At 43.2% G+C, this 13,034-nt stretch overlaps 1 pseudogene; it reads right to left on the reverse strand.

Annotated features, from left to right (window-relative positions):
• Positions 1 to 1,634: 1,634 nt before the first annotated feature.
• LOC146865690 (zinc finger protein 821 pseudogene) overlaps positions 1,635 to 13,034 on the reverse strand; it is a 28,336-nt pseudogene continuing 16,936 nt past the window's right edge.

Raw genomic sequence — 13,034 nt, forward strand, 5'->3', positions numbered from 1 at the left:
ACAAAAGCTCTCCATGGGAGTCCTCCTGGTGGTCAACAGACCTGGGTCCCACGCCCACCCCCACCGACCATATCGAAAACCTCAGTACCATCATGGATGGCAAACTCACAATGACAAAACAAATAAACCCTGTCACCTCTTCCTGCTTCTTCATCCTATGCATTCCCTACAAAATATTCCACTGGTTACCTACTGACACCAGATGTATAGTCACCCAGACCGTCATCACCAGCAGATTGAATTATGGCAACACACTCTATGCCAGTATCACAAATCTATTCTTACAAAGACTCCAGACTACCCAGAACTCAGTCACCAGACTCATCCTCAACATCCCCCACAAAGCACACATCATGCCCCAGCTCACTGTCTACCAATCCAGAAGAATGCTAATTCAAAATGCTCATGCACGAATACAAAGCTCTCCACAACGACTGACCTGCCTACCTCAACCACCGCCTCAACTTTCACCAACCCACCAGGCAACTGTGCTCATTCTCACTCCTTCTTGCGCACATAGCCAACATTCGCAGGAGAAAGTCAGGAGAATGCTCTTTTTCCTACATTCCTGAAAAGGGATTAATTCCTCTCTTGACAGCAGGAAATTATGACCATTACCAGTGTGGGATGGGTTTGAGGAGTTTGTACATTTGTAATGGTTCCTTAGGTGTTCACAAACTTTATGGGCTGACAATAACTTGTAAATCCAATACCCAACCAACACAGTCCAATACCCAACCATTGCAAGGCATTAACTTCCATTTAATATCACACCATCAAGGGGTATTATTATGCGAGAGCAGAACAATTTCTGACTCCAGTGTTACCTTTTGTGGATTCCTTGCAGTCGTAAACCCAGGCTATAGCATATGTACACAAACTTCCACATGAAATGGCTTATTATAATCAGGCCTACATGTTTCCTCTGTCAGCTTTGGCCATTACCTTTAATCTGGTAAAGATAGCCACCTAACCAGTTCCTCCTCCACCCAAATAATATGCTTGTCTCATGGAGCGATGGAGTTGACCATTATTGTCCATTTATTCTGAAACCTCCTCCACTCCCATGTTGTAGTCATGGAGGGTGTCAGGCTTAAATTACTCAGCAGCAGGCTATCCAGAATTCCCTGACAGGAAAATCTACGATGGTGTTAGTGGGTTTCCTACTTGTCCATAGTGGCTGCAATTTCCTTTCTTCTACCAGCTTTGGTCCCTTATCCCTTATATCCCTGTGGATGAAATTTTCCCTTGACCAACAATGTAACACAAGAAAAAGATGTGGTCACCTTCACTGCCACTACATCCATGCACAGACATCAAGCTAATACTCACAGGAGAAAGCTAACACCATGTGTAGGAGGGACCATTTGTTTTTAACTAGCTACGGTGAAATAAAACCTAATCTTGTTGTATGGAATTGCAAATTGAATGGACTTTAGAAATAAACCAGCAATTTCAAGACCAGGTATCCTTTTAACCTATGAAGATTCTCAACAGGAGCACCAGTTAAGCCTTAAAACCCTTCATTTTTACCACCTTTTGCTAGATCTAAGATATGAATGTGCCCAGTCCTCGCGGAGAATGTCGTTCACTTTATTTTCATCCCAATTTAGTACCCTCACAGTTAGCACTTATCAATGCAGTGCATTACTTGACTGCTCTTCAAAGACCATTTTTCCCAGCAACTGATTGTCCAGGTGAGTACCGCTGACTGCAATTTAAAATAAGTTCATCTAAGCGGGCAATGCTACCATAGCAGAGGGATCCTGCCCACAGCATCATATCTTCTTCTTCTAGTCCCCGCATTAGCTGTTTTGCCTCACGGTCTTCGATGAGAAGGGCTTGGCTTTTTCTTTTTGTGGCCTCATTAGCACATTTCTGCCACAAGCCCTGAGGTCTTGCTAAAGACGTTGAGTTTGCTGCTTATCTGTCTCTCGCTTCCGCTGCAATCTTTTAGCTTCACTGTCAAACTAGCTCTTCACTTTCCTCTCTTCTGGGGCCTCACTGTCTCTACTGCTCTATTTGGCTGTTCGCTTTAGCCTCTATAGCCTCACATCTACCGATCAATTCTGCTGCCGAACTGCTCTTTTTGTGCATGCTGGTGGGTGTTTTTCTATTAGCTTCCTGTATGCCACACAGTTATTGCACATCAGCAAAGTGCGAGCAGGGTAGACAGCACTGAAATTCATGTCATTGGTATCCGAACTCCTGGAAACATCGCTGATATTCTGGGTCCATGTGTGTGGGGTGAGGGCCTCTGGCCTCACTTTTGAAGGTGTAATGGTTGGAGAATCAGGCACCACACAAAGCACAGTCTGATCACTGTATCGAGTGGCACAAACAGACAACTCCATGTCCTCAGGAAGACCATAGAACAGTCAAGGATTTCCTCCAACAGGCTACTGTATTCTGGGAGGAGTAGTCTTGATTCATTGTCATCGTACGGGGTCATTACCCTATTATCAGGCACTAGGTGGCTGCTGAGGAGATACTGACAAGCCACTCTTAGCCAAGGTGGGTGAAAGTTCCATTCGCGACCTGCACCACCATGACAGGCACACTCTACAGACAAAGCGCATGGAGGGGTGTAGTGCTAACAAAATTGACAATATTCTCGTAACACTTTTCCTAGTAACTTCATGCCGATTTAATGAAAATACAAATCAATTTAAACTATCCTGTTTCCTTGGCAGACGACACGGTTCTTACCTGAACATTTCTTGCTGAGAATTCACGAGGAACTGCCTCCTGGCATGTCGAATGGAGCCTTTGCGACCACGCTTTGTTGAATAGCTTGGCCCTCCAGTCCCTCCCCTGTGTCTCCTGACTCTGAGCCAATCTAGACGCTGCTACTTGCTGCTTTGTTAGTAAACAGCATGAGAGCAGCGAGAGGATAGGCTTGGTCGGGTGAGCCCAGCGCTACTTAGGAAACTTGGGGGCTCTGGCTGTAATCGCCCCCGGTGACCTAACATTCTGCAGATGGTAGAGAGTTCGAGTGCGCATGTCTGGCTGGGTACAGCAGGGCAACTGGCCAACCCGGCAGGTGCACTTCACTTCAAGGCCCAGCTGTCAATCTGAACCTGTGTCTGTTAAGCCCCACCCACGTCCTCCCTCACTGAAGTTGAAACTGAAAGGCAAGCTCGCCCGTGCTGCAATGAAATAAGCAGTGCACTACTGTGCGCTAGGGAAAGGAATTATTGAATCAAAGCATTTTTGGGGCACAGGGGCAACAAAATAATCAGGTGGGCAACACCCCCATGCCCAAATAAAAAAACACCCCTGCAAGCCCCTCTTTTGTGTGATTGTCTGAGAGGAATACACGAAGGCTAACTGCCAACTACATCTAGTCTTATCACCAAGGAAGCAAGCTGCAGGCACTAAATGGTTAGGATAAGAACATTCAAAATGTCTAAATTTGGCATTTTCAGAATTATGATTTAAAATCCGACTTTACCAGTAAAGAGGATTTTAAATTCTGATTCCTTAGACACAAAACATTATATTTCTACCTGCTCCCCAACAAAAGTTATCACTTACTAAATGTAATAAGATAAACCAATATTATCCTATGGGAGAGGTGGCCTCACAGTAGTGAAAAATGAATTTGTGAGTTATTCACTACCAAAACATGTAAAATATTAAAGTATATGACCACCTTTTTAAACACAGTGTACCTTGCCCTGTGTGCAATTTAGAGTCTATCATAGGGGTGACTTATATGTATTAAAAAAGTAGTTTTGGGCTTACCAAATAGTTTATTTGGCAGTTTGAAACAGCACCCATAATGCAATGGCAGGCCTGAGACATGTTTTAAGGTGGTAGCACAATAAGTGCTGCACACCCAATAATAGCATTTAACTTAATGGCCCTGGATGTATGATACCACTTTACAAGGAACATATAAGTAAATCAAATATGCAAATCAAATGTGAGTCAATTTTATCACGTTTTAGTGAGTGAGCACAAGCACTTTAGCATTGGTTATCAGTGGTAAAGTGCTAAGAGTCATCAGGCCAACAAAAACGAATACAGCAAAACAGGAGGGGAGAAGGCAAAACGTCTGGTGGAAGATCACCCTAAGGCTGGCTGGCCTAACACTGATGATGCAGTATAAGGGAGAAAGGGTCCCAGGATATACAGACTTAATTAAAAGCTGACACACAAACAATCACAAAAGAATACAAAAAGAATGCTGACAAAGTGTTATTTAATCACACTTTGGCAAAGTACACATTTGCTAATAAATACAATAGACTTTGATCAAATAGTGCGGAGTGCCAAGGAAGGGAATAAGGGGATAGTGAATTGAGTGAGGTACGAGGGGTAAGTGACATATAAATTGTATAAAAACGTCACAATTCAATTGCAAGGCAAAACAATTTCAAGCCATAACATCCAGATCAAATTCATTGGATTGAATAGTAGAATTATTTACAAAGACCATGTACAAGCAAGAACACAGTGTACATTACACTGTTGGAAGTACTGGCGATGGAGTATTGTCGACGTTTCGACCCCTGGACATAGGTAGGTAAGTAGGCTCCTTACTAACGGGGTCTTCTTCAGGACAAAGACAGTGTGACAAGGGGAGTGGCACCTAAAGAAATATATATATTAAAATATTTTCAATTCGGAATCCCAAATAGACGGAATCAAAGGGACTCAAAATGGGACAAGTGACTATATTTACCCAAATAGAAGGTGAACAAGTATTCAATAACTTCTTGGCGTCAAAAGGCGCAGGGGCTGATAAGCTCCCGATGGGGGTAGAGTGAGTGACACCTAGAAAAGAATTATAAAGTGTCATAGTGGAGATCCATAAAGCACATATAGGATTCAGAAATGATTAAGTTAGAAGAACTTACTTAATTGGCAATGTCGAAAAAGTCGGGGAAATTAATATCTCCCGAATCAGAAACCATGGCGCAATCTCAGTGGCGACAGTGAAATTAATCACAGAGGAATCCAGCCTCTAAAAATAAAATAGAGGAGTAATAATACCAATGTCTTAAAAAGCCCAAGCCTAAAGGAAGTACAGCTTAAGGGACAGGGAACCCACACACTTCCACCAAACAACATTGCTTTAAAAAGTGCGCTGATGATGGTCAGCTCCTTCTTATATACCTTCAGCTGAGTCTTTCCAGTGATATAGAAAGAACGTCCGAGAATGCAATTCAGCCACAGTCCCAAACTGGACTCTGATAAAAATATAGGTTACAATAATGGGGGCACTGATCTGTGGTCAGTATCCTGCCGACCAGCCACAGTGCATACATTCCCTTGCCTGTTTGGGAGGTATGGGAACTCAGATTTAAATGACTGTATCATTTTCATCAATAGGCTGTACCTAAGCAGTCTGAAAGAAGCAGAACTGTATAGATATTCCAAGTTTGAAACAATAGCATCTACGGTACAATAGTCTATACTAGAGAATACCCAAATGTAGTGTCTAATATACTCCATCTGGAAGGCCTGATATTTTTTGAATAACCATATTTTGTTATACAATTTGATGATTGGGATATGGGCATGACCTGAGACACAGATCACCTCCCATTGGCCCACCACACAACATGGTTTTATCCTGTTGTCCTGAAGGAGGAGGAATCTTACTACCCTTTTCCCACCAAAATGTACATTGACTGCCCTTTTGAGAAAACCTAGGCCACAATACCACAATGCAGAAATTGGAGATCTTTCCCTGTTGAAACAGGTAGTAAATGTTAATTGTGGATGGGATTGGAATGAGTGGTGTATGTGAGAGAATATGTTTGTGTTGTGCATGTATGAGAGATTGAATTGCGATATGGGGTTGGAAAAAAGTTATAATTGGGAATACAATTGATATGTACACTGTGTAATGCTTTTGATTTGAAATGTAGGTGAAATGTATGAAATAATCTTTTTCTTATTTTTTTGTAAAAATGTGTGTTTGACAAGTAACAAAATCGAAATGTATATGGCAATAATTGTAAATAATGTTTTGAACATGTAACATGGTCTGGACACATGGCCTTTTAATATTAAATGCATACATTCTGCCTTCAAATCAGACTTTTATATTTTTCTCAGCCTTTACAACTTATGTGATGTTTTGTAGAAAACATGGTAGCTGTCTGCAAATATTTAAATCCATGTTCTTAGCAGAGAGCTACTTTTTAACTATAATAAAACTACTGCTTAGATCAAGTGGTTTATCAATCCTTAAACTTTTCCTGTCTAATGAATCAATATAAAGCACAGCAGCATGAGATTTAACAGCTGAACAATTTTCCATTTTTATGCTAATGACACTTAAAGACATTTGAATATGCTTTCTAATTGTGCTATTCAGAGCCTTTAAAACGAATGCATTAATGGAGAATGTGGTTTCTCAGTTACTATTGTACAAAGACAATGTGCAATTATTGAAATTATTAAAATGGCAGACAATACAAGTAATTGAAAATATTTCAATTAGAATTTTTCTTGTTATATGAACTAAAACAATCAAACTCTAGGAACAAGTGTGTCAACATTATTATAAAATTGGCTTATTCAAGTATAGATCTTTTTAAATACACTGAAAAGTACAAATACTAATGTGACAAAAGATTTTGTACTGGTGCCTGGCAGTTCCTCCATCATATTTGTTTTAATGAGGAGAGTATAAATTAAATTTGTTACCAGCTGGCCCATGCAAATATAAGTTTACGATTAGCGAAGAAGCTCGTATGAAGCGGAAAATTATTTGGCAAGTGTACAAAATTGCAAATGACATGGTCAGGCCTTACTTTTTACAGCACAAATGTTATTAACATACCCTTTCTCCAATCTCCATTAAAGCAAGTGGGAGTGATGGAGAGAGTTAAAGCTCTCATTGCCAATTACCTGAAGAAACTGTGCAGCCTATTTCGGGTATTCATTCAACTGAAATCAATTGTGAAGCATTGCTTCAATGCGCTCTATAAGCCACTCTTTGAACTTCAGTGATTTTTAGTGATTGAATGACATTTGTCGATAAGAATGCACAAATGAAATTCATATAAAGAAACTTCTGCAAATGCAGGATGTGGCTTCCAGCTCCATATATTTGAGAAATTTTGAACACAATGTGCAGACAGAAAAGTCTGGATTAGAATTGGGGTATTCATACCTATTTGGCCAGACGCAGAAGCTTTTACCCAAAGGATTTGGCTTTATGGCCGGAGCTGCTGACTTTATAACTGGGGAATACATTTGGAGCCTTGAAGTCGGCTGAACATCCTGTGATTCTGTGCAAATAACTTAGGGCCTCATGTACGATTTGATTGATTTGATTTGTGATTTTGTATAGTGCTGCAAGTACCCTGGGTGTCTAGGCGCTGCCTTTGATAAATACTGAATGGAGGGAAACAAAAAGATGGAGTTATGCAGTAAACAGCCACGTTTTTAGACCTTTTATAAAATTAAGGAGATTAGATTCTCTCTTCAATGAGGTAGGCAAGGAGTTCCATAAACTGGCAGTTGTAGCAGCGAAACTCTTTCTTCCCCATCTAACCTCTTTGACTCTAGGGACAATTACATTTCCCAGTTCTAAGGGCTCTGGTTGGAAAGTAAGGCTTTAGATATTTCTTCAGCAGTGTGGGCCCCATATTGTTGAGGGATTTAAACTAGGCCTGGGCCAAAATTCCGTTCCGTTCGTGGAAATTGCGATAATTTGGCATTTTCGCGTTCCGCGGAAAGCGCGAAAATGTCAAAATTTCCACATTCCGCAGCTTAGCGATAATTTGTTTCTTGCTCGCGCTGTAAAATAATACATTCTCGCGTGTGCGCGATCGCCTTACCTGAATCTCCGCGTTCGCCGACAAGTTTTCCCGTTCCAGTCACGTTCTCCACGAGATGTTGGATTGTTGGTAGCCATTTGCGCTGTCTCGCGACAGTTCGCGCCCGCAGTAACGTCATGCGTCACGCGATCACGTCTTTCTTCTCGCGATTATGCACCGCGAGACAAGTGAAAACAAGATGGCCGCGCCCACGAGCAACCGCATGGGTAAGTTGGCGAGCCGCGACCACGCAGAAAAAACCGCGAACGGGCGGGAAAAAAACTTCGGCATCTTTGCGATATTTCCGCATGTTTGCGGAGATTTTTAACATTTTCGCGATAATTTGCGAAAGTGAATTTCGCAAATTCCGCCCACCCCTAATTTAAACGCGATACATAGTGACTTAAATTGAATCCTCTTGGCCACGGGTAGCCAGTGGAGTTGGGCCAGGGCAGTGGAGACTGAATCAAATTTAGGTATGCCCAGCAGCATTCCCACTGCTGAATTCTTGGCCATTTGAAGTGTGTTAATGCTGTGCCTCGAGGCACTGGAGAAGAAGGCGTTGCAATAGTCCAGTGTTGAGGTAATCATCACTGACACGACCATCTTCCTTAATTCCAAAGGTATTGTTGGGAGAATTTTCCTCAAAATTTTCATGATGAAAAATCAAGCAGAGGTGAACAAATTGATTTGTGCCTCAAAGGACAACTTGGTGGCAAAAAAGACACCTAGATTTTTAGCCTTGTGCACTGGGTTAGGTAAGGGGCCAAGTTGAACCGGACACCAATTATCTGTCCAAAATGATGGATTATTCCCCAGCAAGGACTTCGGTCTTAGAGGAGCTCAATTTCAAACAGTTGTTTGTCATCCAGTTTTCTATGTGGCTCATACAGTCACAGAACCTCAATGCTATCTGGCTGATAGAGCTGCTCACCGAGACAATAATCTGAGTATTATCCGCATAAGACACAAAGGCAAAGCCATAACTTCTTACTAGGCTAGCAAGAGGAGTAACGTAGAGGTTAAATAACGTTGGACTCAACGAAGAGCCATGGTGAACCCTGCACGGCAGTGTAAAAGGAGGGGATACCCTGTTCCCCAAAGCAACTTCCTGAGATTGCTCATACAGAAAGGAGCCTAGCAGGGATAACGCCTTGCCCTTGACTCCTCCCTCTGTATGAACCGCCAGATCAACGCCGTTGCCTCCACCAGTTTCAACTACCTTCTGATCCTCCGTAAGACCTTCAAATGGATCCCCTCCAACTGCAGAAGGACCGTCACCCACGCACTCATAACCAGCAGACTTGACTACGGCAACGCACTGTACGCCAGAATCAACAAAACTCTCCTACACAGACTCCAAACCATCCAGAATGCTGCAGCCAAACTCGTACTCGGAACACCACGGCACGAGCACATGACCCAACACTTGCGCAGCCTGCACTGGCTCCCCATTGAGAAGAGTCACTTTCAAGCTCCTCACCCACACTTACAAAGCCCTGTACAACATCGGACCCAAATACCTCAACGAGAGAGTCTCCTTCCATGCACCCAAGTGAAACCTCCGCTCCGCCGACCTTGCCCTAGCAGAAGTTCCCCGCATCCGCAGAAAGAGAACCGAAGGAAGAGCCTTCTCATACATCGCAGCCAAGATCTGGAACGAGCTACCGGTGAACATCAGATGCTCCCCAACCCTGCACATGTTCAGGAAGGACCTCAAGACCTGGCCTTTCGACTGATCCGGAGCCAATTTCTTCCCCCCGCGCCTTGAGACCCTCATGGGTGAGTAGCGCGCTATATAAACCCCTGATTGATTGATTGATTGACTTTGCTGCAAAAATAATGTGCGTCATGGACATGGTGCCAGGTGACCATGACCGTGTTTTGTTGGTCTTATATTGCACAGTCTTTGCCAACATTGTAAGGTACAGGCAGGTGTCCCAACACACAATAGAGATGGCTGTAGACTCCAGTATGAGACAGCACTCTCTCCAGCAAGGTACTCTACAGCCCTGTGAAGCTGTTGGTGGGAGGCCACATTAGATCACAAGCACATGGGTGTAAAACTAGACTACAGTCTGAGTTAACTATCAAGGCCAGCCCACTCCTGCATGGGCCTTCCCAGCTACGACCTAATGAGCATTAGTACCTCAACTGACTCACAAGGGCATTCATTCTAACAACCGACCTGTCAATTTAAAAGAGGCTGAGACAAAGCTGCAGACATGTATAACTGCAGGTCGCCAGGCTAGAGGAATTATTAAGACTGCACTAAGGCACTAAAGCCACACACATTTCAGTTTTAACTGTGTGATAAAGTCTGGTCCTATGTGGAAATGCGTCAAAAACAACTACATACGTTAATCTGAACCCAGACACGTAGCACATGTCAGATCTGCTGCAAGTGTCTAAGCATCTAATGTTGCTGTCTCTGCAGCAAACACAACAGGCCTATAATTCCTTAGAATGCAACCCCCTGCTGGTGGGGCTACATGAAGCACTGGTTAAAGATAATAGAGGCAGCTACATTTCCCCTAGTGAAGGCCCTCGAAAACATACTCTCTAAGTGGCCAAAATTCTGCAAGTGAGACAATTGCAAACAAAGCACAGGCCCACAACCATTCAACTTTGAAAAAACAAAAGCCCTACAACTTATGAAGGTTCCTTGAGAGAGCCAAAATGATCCTTTGGGAGTCCCTGAACCTCCTTCCATCACTTACAGTACACAAGGTCATTTTTTTTGACACAGGGAGATTAAGGGACAGATGTAAGACACATTTTAGTTGTCCTAAATGGCTCATTGGGCCATTTGTGACCAGTAAAATCCATTTTCAAATGTACCAACCCTATTTTGCGAGTTAGTAACCTATTACTGACTCACAATATAGGATTTGCAAATTGGTATTAGGAAGGGGCATGTCAAGGGCGTCCCTTCCTAATACAGATTCGCACTGGTGAGAGGAATGTTTTGTAACATGAATGCGGTCGCAACACATTTGCAGTTTATCACCAATTTCAAATTGGTGGTAAGCCATGTGCAAACAGAAAAGAGTCCCCAAGGGACCCCTTCTCCTTTGTGAATGAGGGTGCCTACATTTTTTCAGAGCGGGCAGTGGCCCCATGGACCACTACCCACTCTGAAAAAATTAAAAGAAAACTTTTCATTTTTGAAAAGTATCCTGTTTTCCTATAAGGAGAACAGGCTGCATTCCCCACCCCTCTATAAAAACTGCTTCATTTAAAAAGCAGTCACAGACATTGTGTTCTGCTGACCCCAGCAGGCCACCATCCCTGTAAGTGCTGGAAATTCTCAATGGGGTGCAAATTGTGACCTGCCTCGTGAATATTAATGAGACAGGTCCCTTGCGACCCATTTGGTAATTGCAAGCATTGTCTCAGACACTGTTGTACGTCAGGTTTTGAGACTCGCTAAAAATCGCTTTTTGTGATTCACAAACCCTGATGGCCGTACAAGTGACCCCAAGGGTCACATGTACGGCCATTGCCTTTTGCAACTCGCAATTTGAACATTTTAGCAACTCACAATTTGGGAGTTGCAACAGCAAAAGTACTTATGTGTCTCAGACACAATCTGCAAATCCCAGTGGGGTCGCAATTGATCTCCTTCATCGATAGTCATGAGGCGTTTGTGACCCATCGGGAATGGACAATAGCACAGGGATAGTGGCCTTCTGGGGACAGCAGCTCAATGTCTGTGTTTGCTTTTTAAATAAAGCAATTTAAAAAAAAATGCAGCCTGTTTTTCTTAAAGGAAAACTGGATGTTTTTCAAACACAAAAATGAAACATTTCAGTTTCATTTTTTAAGAGTTGTCAGTAGTCCGAGGGACAACTGCCTGCATTTAAAAAAAGTTTTTGCTGCCAATCACAAAGGGAAAGGGGTCCTCTGGGGACTCTTTCCGATTTGTGAGTGGCTTAACACGTACTTGAAGTAGACAGTATACTGCGATAGTTTTGCGACCCCATTCTGGTTGCAAAACAATCGTATATGCACTTGCGACTTGCTATTAGGAAGGGACGCACTTGCCACGACCCTTCCTAATAGCGCCCCGCAAACCCTAGTTTGCATTTTTTAAAATAGGGTTGACATATGCCACAACCATTTTAGCGTACGCGAGCGCTTGAATCTCCGTTTGCGATAACTAAAAATAGTCGCATAATGTAAGCTCTGCGCCGCTTGGGTTAGCCTTGATCTTATTATTTGGGAAGGAAACAAGTATTAGGATATCACTGCGCTCACGCTCAATTTTTATCTTAAAATATTTGTCATTGTTTTTGTATTTTTACTGCCATCTCTTCATCATAAATTGAATTTTTGCTCTCACGCAGCGGTTGGTTGCTGCAGTCTATCTGATGTGGGTTCGGCTCGCCGGTCCGCCGCCGGTTTTCCGTTTGTTGAAGGAGAGCTGGGACATTTAGAGCAGTGCTTGACTCACTTCCAGCTGACAGTCATCTTGGGGAGGTGATGGTCTAGCCTCTCTTGCTGCTGATCTTTATTTAAAATGGGTGAAACCCGGGTGCACAGTGGACACATAAAGTAAGCTCTGCACCACTTGGGTTAGCCTTGATCTTACTGTTTGGGAAGCAAAGAACTATTAGGATATTACTGCACTCACACTCAATTGTTATCTTAAAATATTTTTAACTATTTCTAAATTTTTACTTCCATCTCTTCATCATATATTGAATTTTTGCACTCATGCAGCAGTTGGTAGCTGCAGTCTATCTGGTGTGGGTTCGGCTCTCCGGTCCGCCGCCGGCTTTCCATTTGTTGCAGAGAGAGCTGGGATGTTTAGAGCAGTGCTTGACTCACTTCTGGCTGACCGCCATCTTGGGAAGGTGACGGTCTAGCCTCTCTTGTTGCTGATCTCTATTTAAAATGGGCGAAACCAGGGCACGCAGTGTGTGCGCCGCCTGCGTGCTGACGGCAAGCCCGTCTGCGCCTGGAACGCGTTCTGCGCCAGTCATGCTGCCGGTTTTGGCCCAGCGACCCCTGATGGGCCATAGTCAATTGTTGTGATGTTCCAGAGGTGCACAGTGCTTAGCCATATCTGCAAGGCCACGTAAAGCCACTTTGCATGGCTTTTCATGGCACTGCGTTGCCTCACACTACGATGGAGAGGCATACCATGGGCATTACAGTGAGTGTTTCCACATGACACCCATAACATTTGCCACATTCCCAGATTTGCAACGGGCTGTAAACCTGGGAATACGTCAAAAACCTACG

Source organism: Triturus cristatus, chromosome 2_1, assembly GCF_964204655.1.
Source record: "Triturus cristatus chromosome 2_1, aTriCri1.1, whole genome shotgun sequence".
In the NCBI taxonomy this organism is placed as follows: Eukaryota; Metazoa; Chordata; class Amphibia; order Caudata; family Salamandridae; genus Triturus; species Triturus cristatus.